Raw genomic sequence first — 22,760 nt, 5'->3', positions numbered from 1 at the left:
AAAGGACATCAGGGAAACATTAAGGAAACCTAAAAAACAATGTATAAGCTGTAGTCGATAATAATAATGCACCCATACTGATCACTACTTGTAACAACTGTGCCACACTAACGTAAGAAGTGAGCAGTAGGGAGAACTGGATGTGGGATATATGGGATCCTCCCACATACTTCGAAGACAGTTCAAAATTGTGAACTATCTTCACAGTTTTTCAGTAAAATCAGAAACTGTTCTGAAAATAAGGTTTGTTTTCAAACATGTGTGATGGAAGTGTGCGGGGGAGTGGAAAAATTATGACACCTGGACTATTTCCTTCCATTTCTGCCCCTCCTGATGGCTGCTGTATACGGTTCCCGTTAAACTCTGAAAACATTCTATCAATCCCGAAAAGGCAACGGGCGCGGATGTGAAATGTGTAAGCTGGGAGGGACTGACAGACCAGGGCAGCCGTCCGGCACGCTGCTTTCAATGGGAGCTGAGGAAAATGAGGTTCAAAGCCTGGAAGCAAATGACTGATGAATTCCTCAGCGCAGCGCCCGTGGGTGGAGCATCTTCCGTGACTCGAGGAGCCACAGACAACCGTGTCATTTGGTCCTCAGAGCAAGAAACCGAGGCTCAAAAGCACCTAGAGCCTGAATCCCAGCTGGCAAGGGGCTGGCAGGTGGCAAAGCAGAGAGATCTGGGCACGCATCTCCTTTCTGCTCCCTGTGCAGCAGCCCTCCCCCCACCCCGCCCCCCATGGCCGGTCGCTTTCCCAGTTCCCGGCCACTCCAGCAGGGGCGGTGCTGATACTCAGGGAAGAGGCCAGCTCGGGGAGGGTGACGCTTTCGATCGGCTTTTTCGTTTCTATTTTGATGAAACTTTTCCTTAAGCCAACATTTTTTAAAGGCCCTCCCACTTCTGATTTCCCACGGGGATGAAGCCAGGTGCCTCTGCTTTGCAACAGCAGAAGAATGCCCCTCTGAGTCCTTGCGGCCAGACATTGTAGGATGCTTGGCCTACAAGACTGAGGGTGGATCCCTCAGTCTTAAGGTTTCATCTTTGGAGGGAGAAAAAAAACATCCTCCAGATGCCTTGCATCCCACAATGGGTATTTTCTTCATAAAGGCACCCATTACAACGAGCTCCAGGAAAGGGACAGAACTGGAGAGAAAATGGCTGGGGGCCAAAGAGTGAATTCCCAGCAGACCAGGCATCACTGAGAGCAGCAAGGAGGACCCGGAGGCTTGGCAGCTCAGGCTTTCTGAAAGCCACCCACATCCCAGAAGAAGCCAGGTCACTAGACTGCTGTGTGGAGCTCTGCTGTTCACTCCATTACAAACCAGGGATAAAACCTGCTGGGTCTGGGGGCTTCCCTGGTGGCGCAGTGGTTAAGAATCTGCCTGCCAATGCAGGGGACACGGGTTCGAGCCCTGGTCCGGGAAGATCCCTCATGCCGCAGAGCAACTAAGCCCGTGCACCACAACTACTGAGCCTGTGCTCTAGAGCCCACGAGCCACAACTACTGAGCCCACGAGCCACAACTACTAAAGCCCGCATGCCTAGAGCCCGTGCTCCGCAACAAGAGAAGCCACCGCGATGGGAAGCCCACGCACCGCCAACGAAGAGTAGCCCCTGCTCGCCACAAGTAGAGAAAGTCCACGCACAGGAACAAAGACCCAATGCAGCCAAAAATAAATAAATAAAATTTTAAAAAATTAAAAAAAAAACAAAACCTGCTGGGTCTCACATTTTGTCCAGTTCCGCCAGGTAAACCTGGGTCCCAGGGGAGCAGAAAAGGATGGGTGAAACCTGGAGAAAACCTAGAGCCCAAGCTGGGAGGTTCTCCTGGAAGGAACAGGAGGCGTCTGAGGGCTACGACAAAAGGCACGGAGAGACACACCAGGACGGAGTTCTTGGTGATGTGTAGCGCTTACATCAATTTAGCAAAGAGTCCTCTCATTAGTAAAAGCTTCTAAACGTTAGCCTCGAGTTAAAAAAAGAGAAAGCTTGAAATTATGCAAAAGCACGTAGCACTAGCGTGTGCTTCACATCCATCCCGTGGGGAGACACCTCCAGTTGCCATCCTGGGCATATTAGTTAATCCCCATTTCCTCACATGCTCTGAAAAGCAAATGAGATAAGATATGTAAAGTGTTGGGAACACTATGAATAATACATTTGAGCTATTATTCTTTTTACTATTATTACTGGTAGTATTAGTAGCAGAACCTTCATCATACAACATACGCACCACTGCTACTCCTATAAGGACAGACCGTTATTAGTGGTGCGTAATAGGAGCTGTTAGAATACCCAGTGCTTAGTACTTCAACAGGCAAACCGATTGGCCAATAGAATGCACAAACGACTAACGAAATGAACAATGTCCTGTAACATGGGGAGAGCATCTTAAAAGGGAGGCAGCCCAGTGGATCACAAGCGCAAGACCAGGAGTCCAGAGCTGCTGCTGCTTCCAGGAGCCTGACGCTGCAACCGCAGGAGAGTTCAGTACACACCTAAGTACACCTGAGCAAGGAAGAAGAGTGAAAACATAGAATTTCCCAGCTTAGGGAAACCCTGAACGTCCGGATACAGACAGAGCAGGACAAGCGAGCTCGGTTTGGGCTCCTGGTTTTCGAGATGGGACTGGGAAACCTCATAGGCATGAGCCACAGCTCGACACCACAAGAGAGGCTTTGGGACCAAGGCAATCAAACTACCCTGCAGCCTATGGCCTGAGGCGTGCATCCACCGTGCATCTTAGTCAGCTCGGGCTGCCATAACGGAACACCAGAGGCTTCGTGGCTCACACAACAGACGTTTGTTCTCACAGTTCTGGAGCACAGAAGTCCGAGATCGAGGGTCTCGAGATGTGAGAGCTCTCTCCCTGGCTTGCGAACAGCCACCTTCCCGCCGTGTCCTCACGTGGCAGAGACAGAGGGAGAGGGAGGTCTCCACTGAGCTCTCCTATCAGAGCAGGGTTCCACCCTCATGACCTCATTTAACCTAATGACTCCCTTAATTCCAGTACAGCCACACTCAGGGTTAGGACTCTCAGCGTATGAACCTGGGGATTTGGAGGGTGTCCAAACATCTGGCCCATGACGCTGTGCAAACAACAGTTGTTCGGATATACTGTGTCTCCCCCAGGGCGTTTTTTACCTAGTCTGTTGCCTCCCATGGCTGGGTGCAACACCTGGCTCACAGTGGGACAGTGGAAGAGGGCAGGGAGGGACGGAGGAAGTTGCCACATCACGCCAGTCCCCACAGTAGGTGCTGGGGAAGTGGATTCAGTGAGACAGACACCACCCCAGGCGGGACGAGCTCAAGCACAACGCCATTATCATCAGGTACCTTCCCCCAAAAGGCACCACAGAGAGAAAGATCTTCATCTTCAGAAGAAACAAGAACTGGGAGAGGGGGAAAGGGAGACAGCAGAGAAAAAGAGAGAAGAGCGGAGGGGAGGGGAGTGGAGGGAGAAACAGATGACGGAGCAGAGAGGAGCGACCACGAGAAAGTCCAGACACGCCTGCGGATCACGCGGCAGGTAGCGGGGGAGCAGGTTCAGGTGCCTGGATTCAGAAGAGCCACGCTCATCTGTGAGGTCCACCACCAACTAGCAGGGAGCTCCCGGCAGCACAACTGCTCTGAGTCTCCAACTCATCCGTCTGTGAAATACAGGAGTCCTATTCTGCTCAGGCTGCTATAACAAGATATCACAGACTGGGTGGCTTAAACAATGGAAATTTATTCCTCACAGTTCCGGAGGCTGGCAGTCCAAGATCAAGGTGAAGCTCACTCAGTTCCTGGTTTGCAGAAGGCTGCCTTCTGGCTGTGTCTTCACATCTCAGAGAGCTGAGAGAGACGTGACTCTCCCGTGCCTCTTCTTATAGGGCATCAATCCCATCCTGAGAGCTCCACCCTTAAGACCCGGCCACCTCCCAAGGGCCCCACCTCCTGACACCATTACACTGGGGATTAGGGTTTCTACATCTGACTTTGGCGGGGGGGGGGAGGGACACGAAAATATAGTCCATAACGGGAGTCCATAAAGCCAGCCTCCGTCTCCGGATTGCGTTCGGGGCCAGAACAGTGGTGCGTCCCTCCTTCCTTGCAGGTACCCTGCAGAGTGGCACAGTGCAGGTTCTCCGCAAATAACCAAGGGATAAAAGCAGGACGGAAGAACGAAAAAGAACTTTTAGAAACTCTAAAGTCCTAAGCAAACAGTGCTCAGTTTCCCCAAAATCCCAGAACAGACCCGGGAGCCCTTGACGAAAGAGCATTGTGTGCATGATTTCTGACTTTCTAACCCCAACTCAGGGTCCAAAAGTGCAGGGAATCCAAGAAAACGTTCCCCAAGCATGTCCTGGATGCCTGTCACGGTGCCAAAAGCTGGCGCGAAAGAGACAGCAAGACCCAGAGCCTGTTCTCCAAACATTCCCAATCCAGGGAGAAGAGCTGGTGTTCAAACAAGGTGGACGCTTCTTCCGGAGACAGAAGGAACCCGAAGCCACGGGGGAGATAAGAACTGAAGGTTCCAAAGCCTGGCCTTTAATATTGATTGTAATAACTCTCACCCGCCATGATAACTGCGGTGGGTACTCATCTGTGCGGCCAGCTGCTGGATAAACTGGACTGAAGGAGACCCAGAAACGCATTCGCTCCCCGGGGGTGGCTCGGACTCCCAGCCTCTGCAAAAGCCCATCGCGGGCCGAGAAAGCTCGGCGTCTGCTGGTGTGACAGATGTTATCAGAAGAAGCAAAACTAGGCACATTTTCCCCTAGACTTCTGAATCCCTCCTCTGCATTTGCCCTCATGTTTTGACATTAATTGAACTCTGTCTTCACTACTAAAAATAAACTCCAGGTCAGATGCAATGAGCCAAAAACCTCAATATGAAACCACAAGAAACAGTAATAGTAAAATGGGCCAGTAGCAGAGGTGTTTTGAGAATCCGTTTCTGTTTCAAGGGTAGAGTTCCGAGTGGGTCGGGAATTCTTTCAGCAAACACTCCGGACACTGAATAAAGGAAGCAACCTTGACACACGTAGCCTGTGGCCAAAGACCAGGGCTGGCTCGTGTCTGAGGACAGGCAGGCAGGTGCCTTCAGACACCCTCTCACCAAAGGCTAGAGAGGGCTGGCTTGGGAGTATCAGGCAGGACCCAAGAGATGCTCCCAGAGGGAGGCGGGCCCAGGAGAGGAGTCCAAAAAGGCAAGGTGAGCGTCAAAGGGAAGAAGGCAACGCTGCGCGCAGGTGCGAGGAGGGGCCGGGATGCGACAGAATTAACACAGTCAGGAGCCAGACAGGTAAGGAGGTGGGAGAGAAGCAGATAACAAGGGCTCCCTCTCGCTGAGCATCTCCTCAGGCCAGGTTCTGCAGCTGAGAAAAAGAGGCGTGGAGAGCTATAAAGGACTTGCCCAGGGTCACAGCGGGTAGAGGGAAGTGCAACTGGGATAAAATCCCGGTTACGGCAGGAACAGTGCAAACAGTCCCAGGGATGGGAAGGGTGTGGAGGCCTGCTGTTGGCGTGCAGCCCAGGTGAGCTGATTTCTAGGCAGGGATGAGGGCAGACAGGCTCCCAGTGGGAGAGCAGTGCCTTTAGAACAAGTAGTACCACAGGCACAAGCACAGATGTTTGGGCTTTTCTCAGAGCCCCTAGGACAGAGCAGCCCTGACCGGGGACGCCTTCAGGTCTGCGAGCCTTGGATTCCCGGCGTCTACTCCTGCTCTGTCTGCTCCCAGCAGCTGAATTCTAGGGAACTTCCTCTCCCAGTAGCCCCAGACAGACCTGCCAAGCCTTTCCTCCATCAACAGAACGGTTCTTCCAGCTTTCAGATTCTCCGCCCCAGTGACTGGACTGCTATCTGCCGTTTTCCTGGACGCGGGAACAGCTCGCTCCAGCCCTGCAGGTGCTACCGGAAGGGAGGGAATCCCAGAACAGGTGACTGCACGTCCACGTACACACTCCTGCGCCCCAAGCTCATGGCCTGGACCGGGAGCGTGGGCTTCCGAAACAAAACTCAAGGACTGGTTGAGCGCTCGACGGCCCAAGAAAGGCATGCAGCACTTTCACAGGATGGCCTGAGAGCTGCGGCCCGAGAAAGGCATGCAGCACTTTCACAGGATGGCCTGAGAGCTGCGCTCACTGCGGCTGCCTCCTGACACCAGAATCAGCAAGTAAGTAGATGGTGAAATAAAAGCGAATGGCGAACGTGAGCGTGCAGGGCTGCTGAGCGCCCGAGGACGGAAAGGCTCGTCAGCTCAGCTCCTGGTAGGTCTTCTTCATACGCCATCTTCCAAGAGTCTCAAGGGGCAGCACCCTCTCCCGCAAGACTCTCGGAATGGACAAGGGACCCTCCCCAGGCCTCCCAGATGCCTGGTGAATCTGGAGAACCCTCTGTGTGCCAGGGCCGGCCGCCACATTGACCGAAGGGCAAGGCCTCGTGCCCTCCGTCTCTGTGGGTCACATCAACACGGGCAGGAGCACATCAGCACGACCCTCGGCCGCGTCCTCAGTCCTACCTCCCTAACTGGCTTCTCACCAGCTCACACTTTCTCACCCAAATTTCCACCCTCGAAGAGCTTTCCAGTGTGTGGTAGGCCTCATTTTTCCTTTTTCCATCACGTTACTTATCATCTCAACACCTTGCTGAAGAAAAAGAAAATGTGACCGACCTCACTCTTTGCTCTAAATCTTCAGCAACTTTCTCCCTTTGGTTCCCACTCTGGCTTTTTCTCTCTATGCCCTCTTTTTCAATGATTCATTCATTCGTTCTTTCAATGTCCACAGTGGGAGGCCCAACGCTGGGGTGTTAAGAGTCCTTGCTCTAAACAAACTCACCAGTGACCGGGGGGGAAGAGTAGGGGGACGGGCAGGGGAGGGCAGGAGAAGTCACATGGCACATAAAGCCATGCCTTCAACGGCCGGCTACAGCCCAGTGTGGGGAGGAATCAACTCTGCTCAGGTGGAGGGGGCTGTGCACGACCGAAGGTGATTCACAAGCCGTTTCCCAGGCAGACTTGGTGGCGGGTGAGAGGCAGAGAGAACAGCAGAGCAAGGACTGGGAAAGGGCCTGCTGCACGGCAGGACCCCTAAATGGTGTAACTAATGCATTGAAAACAAACAAACAAACAAAACCCTCTTCCGTTTGGGAGCATTTCCTCCACCGTGAAAGGCAGAATGGTAAACTCTTTATCTCCACCATCTCACTCAGCACCCATAACATCCTCCTGGGGCACTCATAGGACCCCAATTTTACAAATGAGGAAACTGAGGCCTGGGGAGAGGCCGAGGCAAGTAGCAAAAGCAGGAAAACCGGGGTTTGCCTAAAGCCGTCAGTTTTAACCTCTCACCCTTTACCCCAAGCAGCCTGAGACGTGGCAGCCGGCGCGCGCAGTGCAAGCAGGCAGGGAGAGAGGAAGAGGTCACTTCTGGGTGCCCCCGAAGGCCTGCTGACCTGATCACGTAATCCCAGCAAACTCAGCCATCCTCTCCCCAGCGTGGGCTCCACGCACCTCAGCAGGACGGCTGGACCATCCCCACCTTCTGCCGGGGGGGAAAGTGTGGGGCATCCACCTCGGAGATGGTGGACTCCTTCCTCGGCTGGGGACAGAGGGATCGCCCCCCCGGCACAAGGTCCAGGCACTGAGAACCGGGTCCTGTGTATCAGGGTTATGGAAAGCCAGCTTCCCAAGCACAGGAAGCTGGGCCGAGCAGTCGAAAACCACACCCCAAGCTGTGTTGCGCGAGACCACCAATTCCAACAGCCATCTTTGGTTCCATAAGGCTCAAGAGGAGAAAATCCCTTACCTTGATTCTTCACATCCCATGATAGTCCAGCTTTAGTTCAGGGAAGAACAGTTTTCAAGTCCCTCTGGAGTACTGAATGGATACGTATTCTTTTTTTGTCAGATTAAAGGCACCTAAATCCCAGGTGGAGCAGGATGCTAGAAACATACAAGAAAAGGGAATATTAGTGTCACTGCTCACATGAATGAATTTGGTAATGAGACATTTCATTCATTTAAAAAATAAGACGTGCATATTTACTCTATGCTAAATGAGAAGCATCTGAAGAGCAGGCATTTATTGAGTAGCTATTATGTGCCAAGCACTGTGTTGGACATTTGACTACATGAAGCCACTTGACCCTACGAGATCGGGCTTGGCAGCTGCGGGCCACAGAGGGTCAGGTGTTCCTGACTCCCAAGCCCCCCCTCCATCAAGCATGGTCCCCTTCCTTCCCCGCTAAAGCTTTTTCATTCATCTGATTCCAGGAATTCTGGGTAGAGGGGAAGGAGAAACATACCCAACAACTTAATTCTGAGAATGGCCAGTCCCTGGAAGCCCAACCCATTCTAGGGACGGTGGGGAGTACGTGAATCGTGGGAGCTGCATCAGATTCACTTGGTTGTAAGCTTCATCTGCCCTCAACACTGTCATGTAGCAACATGGGATCAGTGGACACCACGCGTTACTCAGGAAACCAAAAACGTAGCCTCGCCAGAGACTCTTATCCTAACTGCTAATGGAGATGGCTGACGTGAAGAGGCCAAAAGGGTGGAGTGGTGTGGGGAATGGGACCCGGGGGCCGCCCCTGGTTTACCAGCTCTGGGAGGACCTCCTAAAATCCCCGGAAGCAGGGCTGAACGCTCAGCTGGGTGGGCGCAGACACGGACCCTCTCCTCTCCTTCAAGGGGCGGTGCAGCGCCCACAGAAAGCCACACTGTCACATTTACAATGGGGTGATCCTTTCCCCTTCCAGACCTCCCTCCTGCCCACCCCTACTCCCCGCAAAATCTCCCGGCATCGTGGCTGCCAGATCGTCAAGGAGATGAGGCTCAGTGAGCACAGACTCGGGAGACAGAAGGCTGACAAGTTCTGAAGGGGAATTTGCCCTCAAGTCTGGGAAGAAGCAGAGCAGCACACAGGCTGCTCGCTCAGCTGAGAGAGAGGAAGCCAGACAGTTCGGATTCCCCACCATCAATTCCCTCTCTCTCCTCCAGGAAAAAAAAAACTTGGCCCCGGTTTGCCTCTCTGAAGTCTTCTGATTGTCACATTCCTCCCTTGGATGCGTTAGCATCACGGACCGACCTACAAGAGCTCTGCAAGCCCCAGAGAGTTCCTGTCTGCTCCCATCAAGCACTGGTTTAATCCATCCGAGTCCCAGTTCCCAGCAGGAGAGGGCAAATCCCCCCTCCCCCAGAGAAGCCCCCTGGACTAGCCATGCGCTGAGAAAGATGCCACCCTCAGCACATCCACGCTCCCTCTGTGGGCAGCCTCCCACGCTTCTCAGACATTTTGACCAGGAAAGCACTTTTCGCCTCATTGTCGAAATGCATTCGCTTCATTACCCAAAAAAGGCAGCAGCCCAGCTTCCTGGTTGACTATAGGCTCCTGTCAGAGTGCCTGGCTTGGCATCCCAGTTCTGCGCCTGAAAAGGTCCTTTGAGGAGCCTGCGCGAGCGACTTCAGCTCTCTGAGCCTCAGTTTCTCATCTTAGAGGTTTGTTCTTAGTGTGAGGTGAGAATCTCCGCAGAGCTTAGCTCTTGGCCTGGCGCCTTACGAACACTTAGAAACGTCAGCTGTCATTAGTACCGCACTTAAGTAAATGCCCGGGCCCTAAATTCTTCGTCTCCTCCCAATAAGGGGGGGAAAACAAGGTCTCCCCTCTTCCTGTCTCACCACCATGACTGGTTCAGTGTGAGGCCTCAGTACACGGGGGGCTCAGGGAACCAGCGAAGCCAACGCAAACAGCACTAAAAGCTGAGGTCTGCGTCACAGCTGCTCAGCTCCAGGCCTGGCTGTGGCTCTCACGTCTCAGTTTATTCATCTGTGAAATGGAATGGATTACGACACTTACCCCATCTCCCAGATGTGCCGCCAGGATTAAGTGAGATAGTGCACACAAGAGCGGCTCTGTAAACTCTGAGTACTAGGGAAATGTAATATCCTCCCGACCTCAATGAGCACCTACCAGGACCCCAGGAGGTCAGGTCACAGGTACGAATTGGTGTGCAGGCTCATCCCTACACCCCTTCTCCTTGTAAGGAGCCTACAGGAACCAGAAGGTCAGCTCCTACAGAAAAAGAGCCTCTCTCCAAGGCAGCCAGACCGATTAATGTCTTTAATTAATGTTTTAAACCATATGCACGGAGCAATGTTCCATGGAAATTAGGGAGCTAAAATTTCTAACTTTCTCCCAGGGGTCGGCCCAGCCAGAGAGAGGCGCGAGGCCAGAGCACGGAGAGGGGAGGGCGGCCTGGGCTGGCCAGGGTGCGAGTGGGAAGGTCACAGCCCTGCCTCGACACACGGAGCCTGACAGGCCGTGCGGTCACGTAGAGAGACAAGCCAGGGAGAAAGGAGACTGGCCGGGCACAGGGTGACAGGACGCGCACGGCTGCTCCTCCCAGGAATCTGGCAAGCGCAGCAGAAGAGGAAGCGGGGCGGCAGGACGACGCCCAGCAGGTAGCATGTGCCCGGGGCCTGGGCCTGAAGGGAGAAGGGGCCACTGCTCCTAGACCTTCCTGCCTGACACGCTGTCCAAAGGACAGACTTCCACCTGCTCTGTGGCTCTCGGAGATACTCTACACTTGAATCTGAACCAAGGGGGCCACGGGCTTTCATAGGGATGCTGACAGTACTTCCCTGATGTCTCCCGGAACGGAGGGAGATCACTGCTGGGGCCCAGCACTGTGCTCTGATGGACGGGGAGCCTGAGTGCCCATGATGGGCAGGTCCCAAGGAAGCGAGAGGCGGATGGGGGCCCAGACACCAGCCCCCTGGCCGGGACCTTCCTTGCTCTGCCTATAGCATTTCAAGCATGTCACAGTTCCAGAGCATCTACTCCTTTCTACCACCTGAAAAAACGGGCTGTACCATCTTCCTTTCTCCAACGAGAGTGTGACATACAGCACCAGTGATTAATCGCCAGCTCTGCTGTGAGCAAGGCCACTGTGTCACTGGGCAGCCGGCCCAGACGCCACATGGATGCCGCCTGGGCAGCAGGGCCACCTGGGCACACTGATGGCAGCCAGGACCAGCCACCCCATACAGGGCCCCGGGCTGCTTGGCAGGAAAGAGTGAGCCAGCCATGAAATAAGCGACCGCACGGGGACTCCTGACCTGGAAATCATCAAAATGCCACCCGTTCACAGCAAACGGACCATAGTGGTGGGCTGCAGTGCCTACAGGAACAGAGGACAGGACAGCTTCCCCCAGGCAGCCCCCGAGAGTAGGCCCTGGCTTGGGATGTGTTTGTTCCCCCCGGAGAAGGCCCCGGAAAAGGACATAAACACAGGTACTGCTGTGCCTCTCCTGGAGGGGCAAAGCTGGTGAAGGCCCCAGCCCGGCTCACACGCTTGCCCCGGGTTCTATGAGATCCAGCAGGCCAGAGCGCAGAGGCAACACGTGCAGACTCAGAACACAGGCTGCCTGGGTCAGAGCTAGTTCCCACCAGTCCGCACCCGTGCACCCTGGGCAGTCAGTCTACTTAACCTCTCTGATCATCATCTGTAAATCAGGGCTGGTGAGAGCAGCTACTTTCCGAGACTGGGGTGGGGACCACAGCAATGTACGTAGAAAGTACAAGGCGATGTGTGGCTCAGGGTAAATGCTTAACACTTTTGTTATTCTCAGTGTCTAATCGCTGTCATTATTCCTGTTGCCTAGCAGGCAGACTGACAGTCCTGGATTTGAATCCCACCTCTGCCACTTCCTGGGAATGTGACCAGGGACCAGTCACTTGGCCTCCCTATGCCTCAGTTTCCTCATCTACAAAAGATGGACCAGCCACGTGGCACCAGCAAGGATTACAGGGGCACACGTAGCAAAGCAAGGGGGACAGTATGAGCTTTCAAGGATGAAGGCCCTGACCCCAACTGAGGGGCATTCTACAAAGCGACTGGCCTGGACTCTTCCAAAATGTCAAGGTCAGAAACAGCCGAGGAACTGCTCTAGGATAAAAGGAGGCTGAAGAGACATGGCCACTAAGCACAGTGCTGACCTGGAATCAGAAAAAAACAGTCCTAAAGGACTGTTATTGGAGCAACTGATGAAACCGTGCATGGCCTATGGACTAGATAATACAATTGTAGCAATGCTAAATTTCCAGCATTTGATCATTACACTGTGGTTATGTAAGAGAATGTCCTTGTTCTTAGGAAACACACGCAGAACGTTTAGGGATAAAAGGGCAATGTCTGCAATTTACCCTGAAATGGTTCAGAAGAAAAATTGTGCGCGTGTGTGTGTGTGTGCGCGCGCGTGTGTGTGCAGGGGGCGGGGTGCAGAGAGAGTTAACAATCTGTGAATCTGGGTGTACGGTAGTTCTCGTATCATCGTTGTCATTTTTTCTGCCGGTCTGAAATCATACCCAAGTAAAAGATGCCCAAGAGCTGGGGGTAGGGGGGTGCGCAGGAGGGTGGTAACAGGCCTAAAGGTCTAGTACAGACCGTCCACGCAGGCCCAAACCGTAAGCCTTTCCCACCAAAATCCAGTCACCTGACGTCTAAATGTTATGATTTATTGTGTAGAATGCTACAAAGGATAAGACTGAAGTTGAATTTGAACTGCCACCCCTCCTGCCAAGAAAAAGAAAGACAGGTGACGGCTACTTCTCGCCCCAGGGCCAGGCTTGGGGGGCCCACATCCTTGCCCCCCAGCGGGGGGCGGGGGGCACCCTGGAGGAAGGGAGAGGCAGCATGGACCACAGCAGCCAAGGCTGGCTTTCGCTACGTGCCAGGCAGTGACATGAGAGCTGTCTGCATCTCGAGTCATTTGATTCCCCCAAGAACCCTCCAGGCAGATTCTACTGTTATTCCCCTTCCACACTGCAGGAAACTGAGGCTGGAGACAGCCTCCTGCCCAGGGTTTAATCTGGAGCACGAGTGAGCTGGGATTTGCGCCCGAGCTGCAGCCACAGGATTTCCACAGGCAGCAGGGAGGCAGGCACTCCAGGCCCAGGAGCACCCAGCACCAAGCCCAGCCCTGCCCCTGCAGCCGAGGCCCCAGGCCCCATAATGCTGAGGTTCCAGCGCAGCTACAGGGGGCTGAGATCCAGGCTCCCCGTCCTGCGTTCTCCCCTCAGGGCCACCCTAGCACTGTACGCATTTGATGCTCGACACCTGTTTTGAGATGCGTTCACAGAAACACAGCTTCCTTTTCAAGGAGTTTCAGCAACGCAAACTGTGTGGGGAGACCCAACACACTGGGGACATCGGTGTCATCAGCGAGGAGAAAACTGGGTCTGGGGACAGAATGGGTAGGGGTCTTCAATGAAAACTCGTTTATCCCTTCTGTGTCTTGTCTTGTGAATGACTTACCTCTTCAAAAATGTTTGTTCACTTATTTCTTTAATACGAAGTTAGGAAAGGAAATCAACCCAGTTCCTGTGTAAGCCTGCTCTGAGTATGAGCCATTCCGCGCTGTACAATGCCGCGTCGCTGTACACAGCTGTCACTCACTACACATCCTCCTATTTTCAGGGGTGGAGGGACCAGAATGATTAAAGACCCAGAAGGAGCAGCCCAACCCATTACACTTGAGGGTGCTAAGATCCGGTGGCCAAGAGACCAGCCCGTGCCGTTCACAGCAGAACCCCAGAGCTGCTGTGAAAGTGAGGTGGGAACACCACCTAAAGTAGTCCTCTCCCAGTTTTCCAACTCCAGTGCCAGGAACTGGGCGGTGCTCTCAGCCCTACCTCCACCCAGGAGGCGGGTGGGGACTCTTGGGATGGCCATTTTACAGCTCAAGAAACAAAGGCACGGGATACGTGGGAACAGTGCCCAAGTCCTCCGCAGGGGAGAGGCTGGTGGGGAGTGCAGAAGTCTAGCTCCGGAAACAGTTCCTAAACCCTACCCTTCCCCCAGGAGGGAGAGTGAGGACCCACCTCTGTCCCATGAAGAAAGGATCTAGAGTCAAGAGATTCCCGGGTTCCCAGCCAAGCTCCCCGCAAAAGCTGAAAGCATGGGGGAGACAGCATTTGACGGCACTACCCCGTGTGTCAACGGAAGAAGATAATATCTGTGAAAATGCTTTGTAAACTGTAAAGTGCCGTGCAGATCCTCCCATCAAAAGAGAGGTTGCATTGGTACCCGGGGGAGGAAGAGGCTTCTGGAGGGTCAGCCTTACCAGGCAGCTCTCCCTGAAGCATGGCAGCATTTCACCTCCTGACCTTCTACCCCAAACTCTCTTTTTCATACCTGCACTTACATTCAACTTTCTCTCACGAACATCCTCCCACCGCCCCTCCCACCCCAGGGGTGTCAGATTGTTAAATCAACCCCAAGGTAAATAGTTTTCGATTCTCCAACCCCAAAAACCTCCCTTCCTGCCACTGCACTTGGGTCTTGTCACCCAGAACATCAAAGCCAGCGTTTTCGGTAAAAGCCTTTCAGATCACTTGGGTGACGTGTGAAGATAAAAACAACCTGCCACATGCCAGGCTGTGGAGCACACCGTGGTGCCCAGTGGGGAGGTGAGTGGGCTGGGAAGAAACGGCGAGCTGTACTGGCCAACACTTTGCAGGGAGTCCAACGCCCTGCCCCCTCTCCAAGTCCACGTCCGCTGGGTGACCTTGTAAGTCCCACTTGGGCCTCTTGCCAAGGAAGGGGTTGGATGGCACAATCTCTAGGTTGCTTTCAGCTCTAAAATTCACGGATTCCATCTCACCCTCCTTGCTCAGAGTCTCTACTTCCTGAACTGTAATGACAGTTGATTTACATACAGGAAAATAAAAGCAACTACGAGGTCGCTCATACACTAGGCTGTAGTTTTTGGTGACTCACAAAGGAAAACATACATGTTTCCACTCAGCTCAAAAGAGTGGTCCCTCCACTCTCCAATTACTCAAAAGTCACTAGGCCAATGGGAGCCCTGGGGAAGTTCCAGGCTACCAGGAGTTCAAATGTCAGTGGACGTAAGCTCAGCAGGGAATTTCCCATGGCGGACAGGTGCAGCAACAGGTGGGCTGGAGGGAGAGTCCCCTCCCTCCCTGAGAAAAACAGCCCTTACCCATTCACTCTCCATCTCGATAAGTCATCTCCTAGGGAGCCAAGGAAACACCGGGTCCAACACTGGGCCAGGGCCCACCTTCCAGGAAGTCACACCCCAGAATGAATGTCCCCTCTTCCAGGAAGCCAATGTTGAAACCACCACCCTCCCCAAACCCCGTAGCTTATAAACTCCATAAGCGCAGCAATGGGGGCTGGCATACAACAGACACTAAAAAATTCATTGCTAAAATAGTAAATACTTGCCGGATGACTTAATTGTGCCGTTTCCATAAAGCTTAAGTAATTCCATCCCCCAAAATACTGGGTGCCTGTTGTGTGCTGGGTACCGGGGATAGAATGGCGAACAAGGTAGACATAGATCCATCCGGCCATCCCCCGAAGCAACTGCCCAACGTGCTGGCAGAAGATGACCCTCAGCTGTCGGCCTCCTTCGGAGACTGTCTTGGCTGTAGACGCCGCCTTGCCCAAGGCGGCACACCCTCCCGAGGGAGCCTTCAAACAATGACTGATCAGTCTCAATTCTGGGCGATTCTAAAAGGCCATTCTAGCGCCAGGGCTCCCAGGGGCTTGGCTGGGGTCTTGGTTAGCCATCGTCGCAGCTCAGCTTCTCCCTCTGCCCCTTCCTGATTTCTTCCCCCTCAGTTTCACAGCTGTTGATTCCAAAGGCACCCCACAATAAACATCCCACTTACTAACCTCAATCTCAGCATCTGCTTCCCAGGAAACCCAACCTACAGCAAGAAGGTTCTCGTGGTTGATGACCAGGCCCTGTGCCACCAGGATGAAGGGTTTAGGGCCAGGACAAGTGAACGGACCACCCCTAGTTGGGACAGCCACCTTATTGACAGGGATGCCGAGGCTGGGCTCAAGGCTGTGATCAATGAAGGAGAGCTGTGAATGAGCAAACACCTGTAGTAGTCTTAACATGTGATGAGTCCCAGGTCCTTAAGGAAGAGGTGCGTATGCTTCATCTGTGTTCTCCCGGCACCCAGTACAGGAAAGGAGCTCTGTTGAATGATTCAGTGATGACTGGATGGACCAATGGATATATAAACAGACATACTTGGTTGAACGAGAAAGTCACACCTAAAGCAGCTAGACAACAAATGAAAAATAATGATTCTGTATAGGTTACATTACGTCATCCATGTAAACATTTCTCATGGTGCTCAAGATATATTCACGATGAAGATGACAAGTAAGCCACTCACAGAGAACTCCCTAGAGAAGGTGACCTGCAATCAGCAGCTTGAAAGAAGTGAGAGAATGGAGGAAAGCACATGAAACAAGAGAAACGAGGCATTAGCACTGGTCAGCTGAGTTCTGACTGCTCGTCAGACACCTGGTACGTAACCACTCTCATCGTGGGGCTGCCGTGACAGCCCAGGACGTAAGATAGGGGATGCCTTCCGTAAACATTACATCCATCACCGTGTATGTGGGCTGTGATGTTCCCATTACCAGGGGAAGCAACGTTGATGGAAGGTCCTGAACACAGTACTGCAGTTTGGAGACTTAATCCTACAGGGACAGGAAGCCATCGGGGTTGTGAAACAGAGGCGTTAGGTGACAGCTGGGAACCTAAGCTTCAGAACTGGTGCAAGATTTCTTCAATCATCCATCCCTTAGGTTTTGGACAGTTGCTTGGGATGCCTAGGCTGCCGTGTTCCCGAAGCAGATGGGGACTTGGGAGGCGCCTAGAGCCTCCATTCTGAGACAGCAGCCTCAGAGGCAGAATCAACACTGGAGAACCCCAGACGCCAGCCTCAGTCCCCCTAAGAGATGTACAGACCCTGGGGGGCCATCCTCACCCAGGCACCCACCCAACCCACTGACAGTCCTCATTTCTGAGGGTGATGCCCAGGGAAACAGACAGGAGTGCCGAGGGAAGGGGGAATAAATAGACAAGAGTAAGTTGTGAGGACAACGGGGAAGGGGTGAAATTTACTCGGGAAAATTATGAAACGAGTGATGTCACAGAGGCTATTTGTTCAGCAGGACAGTGTATCCTAGAAAACACAGAGGACTCTGGCCTATTACTCATCCCTGAGCTGGGAGCATCTAAAAGGCTAAATGCTGGGGCCATCACAGGTGGTAGGCAGAGGAGACCCACCTCCAGGGCCAGCGGGATGCTGAGTGTCAGGCTGTACAGATCTCAAGAGGCAGTAAAGCCCAGAGTTCAGGAAGACGGGCTTTGCTGCCGAGCGATCAGGGTTGGAACTGAGGCTCCACCACTTCCTTCCTGCACGACCTGGGCTAGGAAGAACCCACCTCCCAGAGCCTCTGCGATACAAACCTACCAGAGTGCCCACAGGGACCGAACAGCACCTATGCAAGGCACTGGACGTATAGCGAGCACCCAAAAGTGACGCTGCTGTTACTTAATCATCGGTCACAGGCATCCGTAAGAACCAGCTGGTGCTACCCTTTCCAACTGCATCCCACAAATCCCTTGGGCTTCAAGAGTCTCCTGGGAGGCCCCTCCTGGGGTCTTAATGGAGTTGAGGAGGGGGTAGCATGGGGACCATATCCCCATTTTGACTCCAACGGCCCTGCTTTAATTGTTATCTACATAAGGCCTGCACACAGACTTCAGCTGGGCCGAAGGGGTTTGAGGGCTTTAAGAAAGCGTGAAAGCTTTGAACATTCATCCTCTTACTTTACTAAAGAAAAAAAAGGAAGCTTCAAGAATCAAGGGGCGGACTTCCCTGGTGGTGCAGTGGTTAAGAATCCGCCTGTCAATGCAGGGGACACGGGTTCGAGCCCTGGTCCGGGAAGATCCCACATGCCGCGGAGCAGCTAAGCCCGTGCGCCGCAACTATTGAGCCTGTGCTCTAGAGCCCATGAGCCACGACTACTGAGCCCGCGTGCTGCAACTACTGAAGCCTGCACGCCTAGAGCCTGTGCTCCGCAACAAGAGAAGCCACCGCAACGAGAAGCCCGCGCACCGCAACGAAGAGTAGCCCCCGTTCGCCGCAACTAGAGAAAGCCCGTGTGCAGCAACAAAGACCCAAAGCGGACAAAAACAAAATAAATAAATTTATTAAAAAAAAAAAAAGAACCAATGGACTCATCTAAATTCACACAGCAGGTCAGCGGTAGGGTAGGGAAGGTGCAGCTGGAGACCCTGAATCTCCCAACAGTTAGTTCAAAGGCTGCGGTTGTTGGATGCGTCCTCTGAGGTCTGCTGCTCGGGGGGTATGAGACTCCCACTCTGTGGGCACGGGGGCGGTGACCCCCCAATGCCTTGGCACCCCAAGTGCAAGTCCACAAGTCCCGACCCTCAAAGCCTGGTTCAAAGAGCGAAAGGAACATCAAGTGGAGAATCCGATCCCAGGCAGAGGAAAAGCAACCCCTCCACTTCCCCAAAGAGGGACAGTCTTCCTCAGATCACTCCCCAGAGCTGGGCTCAGGGCGTAGACCCAGGGGCCTGGTAAGAACCGCCCCAGGAGCCATTGAGGCAGAAATGGGACTCAGTCCACAAACGTCAGGGATGAGAGAGGCAAGAAACTAAAAAGAAGAAACCAGTCCCTTCCTTGTCAAGAAATCACAGCCCCCAGACACTCGGACGGGTCTGGTCCGAAGTCACCCATGGGTTTCTACCTGCCCACATCATAGGGCCAGCCACGCAGTCATGCAGCTTCTCCAAAGGCAGGGAGGACAGCAGAAGAGCAAGACTTCTCACAAGTGGAAATGCTCTCCCGTGACCACAGGTCAACTGTCAACCCAAGAGTCAGCACAAAGGAAGGAAACCCTGGCATCGAAGAACAGATCAATCCTACAGAAATCACTCATAACGGCCACGCGTCTCCAGCCTCCTCAGTGCTGGGCGCCGGTGGGCTTTCCACGTGATCACCAATCCTGAAACACAGCTATAGTGTCCCCAAGTGACAGATGGGTGAAATGAGGCTCACAGAGCTTCCTCAACACACAGCCAGATTTGAACACATACTGTGTGGAGTGTCCTGTGTTTGTAGCCAGATCTACCTAATAAAGCCCTTTCCCGAGTCCCTCACCCTTTTTTCCCCACACTCTTGTTTTTTGGGGGTTTTTTTTGGTTTTTTTTGTGGTATGCGGGCCTCTCACTGTTGTGGCTTCTCCTGTTGTGGAGCACAGACTCCGGACGTGCAGGCTCAGCAGCCATGGCTCACGGGCCCAGCCACTCCACGGCATGTGGGATCTTCCTGGACCGGGGCATGAACCCGTGTCCCCTGCATCGGCAGGCGGACTCTCAACCACTGCGCCACCAGGGAAGCACCCCCCCACACACACTTTTGTTTTAAGAACATTAGGTCTGTACGACCTTGTTTTATTCAACAAGAAAAACACAGGTTGTCCAGCATGGGTGGGATGCAAGCAACAGTGACACCACCCGCAGAAACACTGTGGAGGGGATAACCTTGGAGGTTTCTTGTCACTCTAAGATTCTCTAAGTCTAAACTGAAATTCCAATTCCCATCCAATTATTCCCCCTGAGTTGAATGTAGGCACTCCTACAACCCCCAAAACATAAGCTTTGCTCTTCCTTAGGGACAACAAGGCTCTTTAAAATCCATCCTGGCATCTCCCAACTGGCCTCAGGCATCCTGGGGAGGAAGGTTCCAGCTGGAGAGCCAGACGAGGACTCCAGGCACCCGACGACAGACAGGGAGTGCTAAACAGGGCTTGGGGGAGCCTCCCAGCCCCACAGGATGTGGCAAGGTGAAGAAGAGAAGAATCAGAGAAAGCAATCTAGAAACACAAACAGCACCACAAATAAAGCGACTTAACAGGAAACACTGAGACTTTTCTTCATTTCTTTTTTGAAGCTAGGAAGCCCAAAAATAGTTGAAAGCCATGTCGCAGAGCTTTCCGAAGACAAATCCTGCCTTGTTCAGTAAACAAATCTATGGGGACAAATACGAAGTCTGAAGTCCTGAAGCCCACAAGGGCAAGTTCAGATCGCGCACAGAACTCCACGGTGCACGTGAGGAGCGGGGGGTTTCAATCCCAGCCTCCAAGCCCAGGAGCCCATGTGCCCATCAGCAGTTCACACAAAGGCTCAATTTTGAAGCTCACTCATTTTAAGTAAAGGCCGCATTGCAACTGGCTCAACTTGAAGGCATCCACACGGAAAGTCACGAATATGGCTGGAAGAGCAGCCCGCACCCGCATTCCCCAAGACAGATGGTAAACAAGCAGATGAAACAAAACAAAAAAACAATTGGCCTCACTAAGGATAAAAAAGTATGAAGAATGTCAACAAGAGACTGTTCAGCATCAACTGAATTATAATGTTTTTAAGCTAATGATACCGGGCGTTGATGAAGTTGTGGTGAAACGGGCATGGCCACATGTTGGTGGGACTAGTGTCAAAAACCTTATTTGAGAGTAACTTGGCAATATGGGTCGAGAGTCATAAAACTGTACCTTTTTACTCAATAATCCTTCTGCTGAGAATCTGTCCAGAGGATTTTCCAAGAACAGAAGAGTTATATGCACAAAGCCGTGCAAAGCACCCTTAAGTGTCAACATTACAGCAAACTACTAGGAACCTTCCTTTGGAACAACAGAGGACTGGTTTAGAAGATGATGTATCAACTTGGTGAACTTCTTTAAAAATGGTCATTAGTAAGGTGCTTGAACAAAATGGAAAAATGCTTAGGATATAATGTCAGATTACAGAATATTCCCTACACCTATGCCTGTATCAAATCCTAAGTTAATGTATGGACAGACATATCAGATATCTGAATGCAAATCTGATTGGTCAGGGGGAGGGTGGTTAGTGATTTCATTTTCTCATCCATTTCTGTTCTTGGGAATCACAATGCTGTTTGTGCAATAAATGACAACGATCTCGATGATGATGATGATGAAGAAGATTTTTATTGGTCAAACTTCAATAACGTACGGGAAAGGAGTGAGTGGAACTCTGCTGCACTAGAAACAGCACCCAGGGTATGAGAAACGATTAAACCCAGAGGCATTTGAGGATACACGCAAAGAAATGAGAGCCCTAGGCAGAGCATGGAAAACGCAGACACCAACGGGGCCACGCATCAGCAACGTCGGCCTTCCAGGCCCCAGAGAACATCCGGCAGCATCTGATCATCTCAGCTTTCTGAGAGTCAGTCTAGCTCTTCCCCGCCATGCCCACAGCTCTCAAACAGGAATAGAAACCCCTGGATCTGTGTATATGCAAATGTCCGTCTTCCTAAAACACAAAACCCTGCTCATTTAAATACTGAACTTCCTCAGCTAGGTGTTTCTCAAAAAGGCAACTTAGACGAGTTTCTACACGTGGTGCTCGAGGTCTCTTGGAGCTTTCGTTTTCTGTAGGGTAGGATCCAGATGGGATTTCCAGAGCCACAGCGATCTCGGTGCACCGCTGTCCCCGCCCACAGTCCGGGCAGGGGCGGTCGAGCTAGCGGTCAGCATTTTGAAGTCCCAGGTGGACAGCCCAACTCCAACCCTACCAGCCCTGTGCTTCTGGGTACATATTTCACCCTTGTGACCTCAGGTTTTCGCATCCATAAAATGGGGATTTTTCCAGAACTTTCCTCAGAGGGGCACGGTGAGGACTGAGAGAAATACACACACTCAGCACAGCGCCTGGCAGCCAGCCGGAGGCACTCACTCACTCCTGGCTCTCACCATTACTCTCATTCCGGAGTCACCTCGTCTGATAGATCCATCTGAGGTCTTCACAGACCACGTGTGCCTAGGTGGCAAGGGAGGACGCACTTGTCAGTGACCAAATGCAGCTCAACCCTGGCTGACATTCAGATCACCTGGTTGCTTAAAAACGCCCAGACGTCCCGGTCCCTCCCAGCGCAATTATCAATACATCCGATTCACTGCGGGTGGGGCGCTGGTACAGCTGTTTTGTGAAGCGGAATCCACTGTGCCACTGGCCTGGGGCACATCTAACTCAGGCGAGAGCAACCAGTGATTTCTCTTCCAAACCCCCAAGCCCGAGAGAGCGTGAGGCAGGAGCCTTTCTTCATCTCTTTAGGGCATGGTTCAGCAGCTCCTTTTGGAACCATCAAGCACTCTCTGAGTGACAGGCAGATGGCAAGGAGTTGCCCGGCTCTCTGCCCTCCTGCTCGGCCTGGTGACTTCCTGCAAGGCAGTGGACTGGACCAGCTGAGCGCCTGCCCAGCAGAGGCCACTGGGAAGCACCTGCCCAGCGCGGGCAGTGACACTGATGGGCCGGCAGCGAACACAAGTCCCCGGGCGGTCCCTGCCCAACCTCAGCCTCCTTCCCATCATCTGAGAACTCCCTGTGCGTCCCTGGCGCAGTGACAGCAGACAGGCCTCCAGGAGCGGCACTGATTTCAGAGGGCGCGAGCCCAGCATCTCTGGAGGAGGCAGGTGTAAACTGCAGGAGGACCACATCTCTGAGCCTGAGCCCCCGCAGACCCTCATCTGTGAAACGGGCATAGCCCTCCCAGCAGAGGGGCTGGGAAAGTGCCCCGGGCCAGGCTCTCAACCAACGTGGCAGGCGCTGTGGTTGGCATGAAATGCCACTGAAGGGAGATATGGGGGCCACACTTCCTGCGCGAAACTCAACCCTCCTCCCCGCAGCGCGCAGGCTTCCAGCCTTGTCGCCTCCACCGCCGCCCCAGAGGTGAAGCGAGAGCTGCTGAGGAATCTGTAGGGCTGCCCGGGACGAGGGTGCCCTCCCTCCCCAGAGAAGGTAGCAGCACCACGGCACTCAGTCTGGCTTTGCCTGAGAGGAGAGGGGCTCGCTGGGCCCTTTGCAATACTCTGGCCTGCC

At 53.1% G+C, this 22,760-nt stretch overlaps 1 long non-coding RNA gene across 2 annotated transcripts in view; it reads right to left on the bottom strand.

The window, feature by feature from the left end:
- Window positions 1-22,760, bottom strand: part of LOC309974191 — a 291,403-nt gene that overhangs the window by 136,596 nt on the left and 132,047 nt on the right. For both annotated transcript variants that reach the window (XR_014326865.1, XR_014326866.1), the window contains exon 3: window positions 7,795-7,931. This is a non-coding gene — a long non-coding RNA (uncharacterized lncRNA). The remainder of the gene's footprint in view (window positions 1-7,794; window positions 7,932-22,760) is intronic.

This window comes from Leucopleurus acutus (assembly GCF_964270905.1).
Source record: "Leucopleurus acutus genome assembly, chromosome: 17".
NCBI classification, from domain to species: Eukaryota; Metazoa; Chordata; class Mammalia; order Artiodactyla; family Delphinidae; genus Leucopleurus; species Leucopleurus acutus.
Note: the sequence above shows the minus strand (reverse complement) of the source record. Positions and strands in the feature narration are given on the sequence as shown.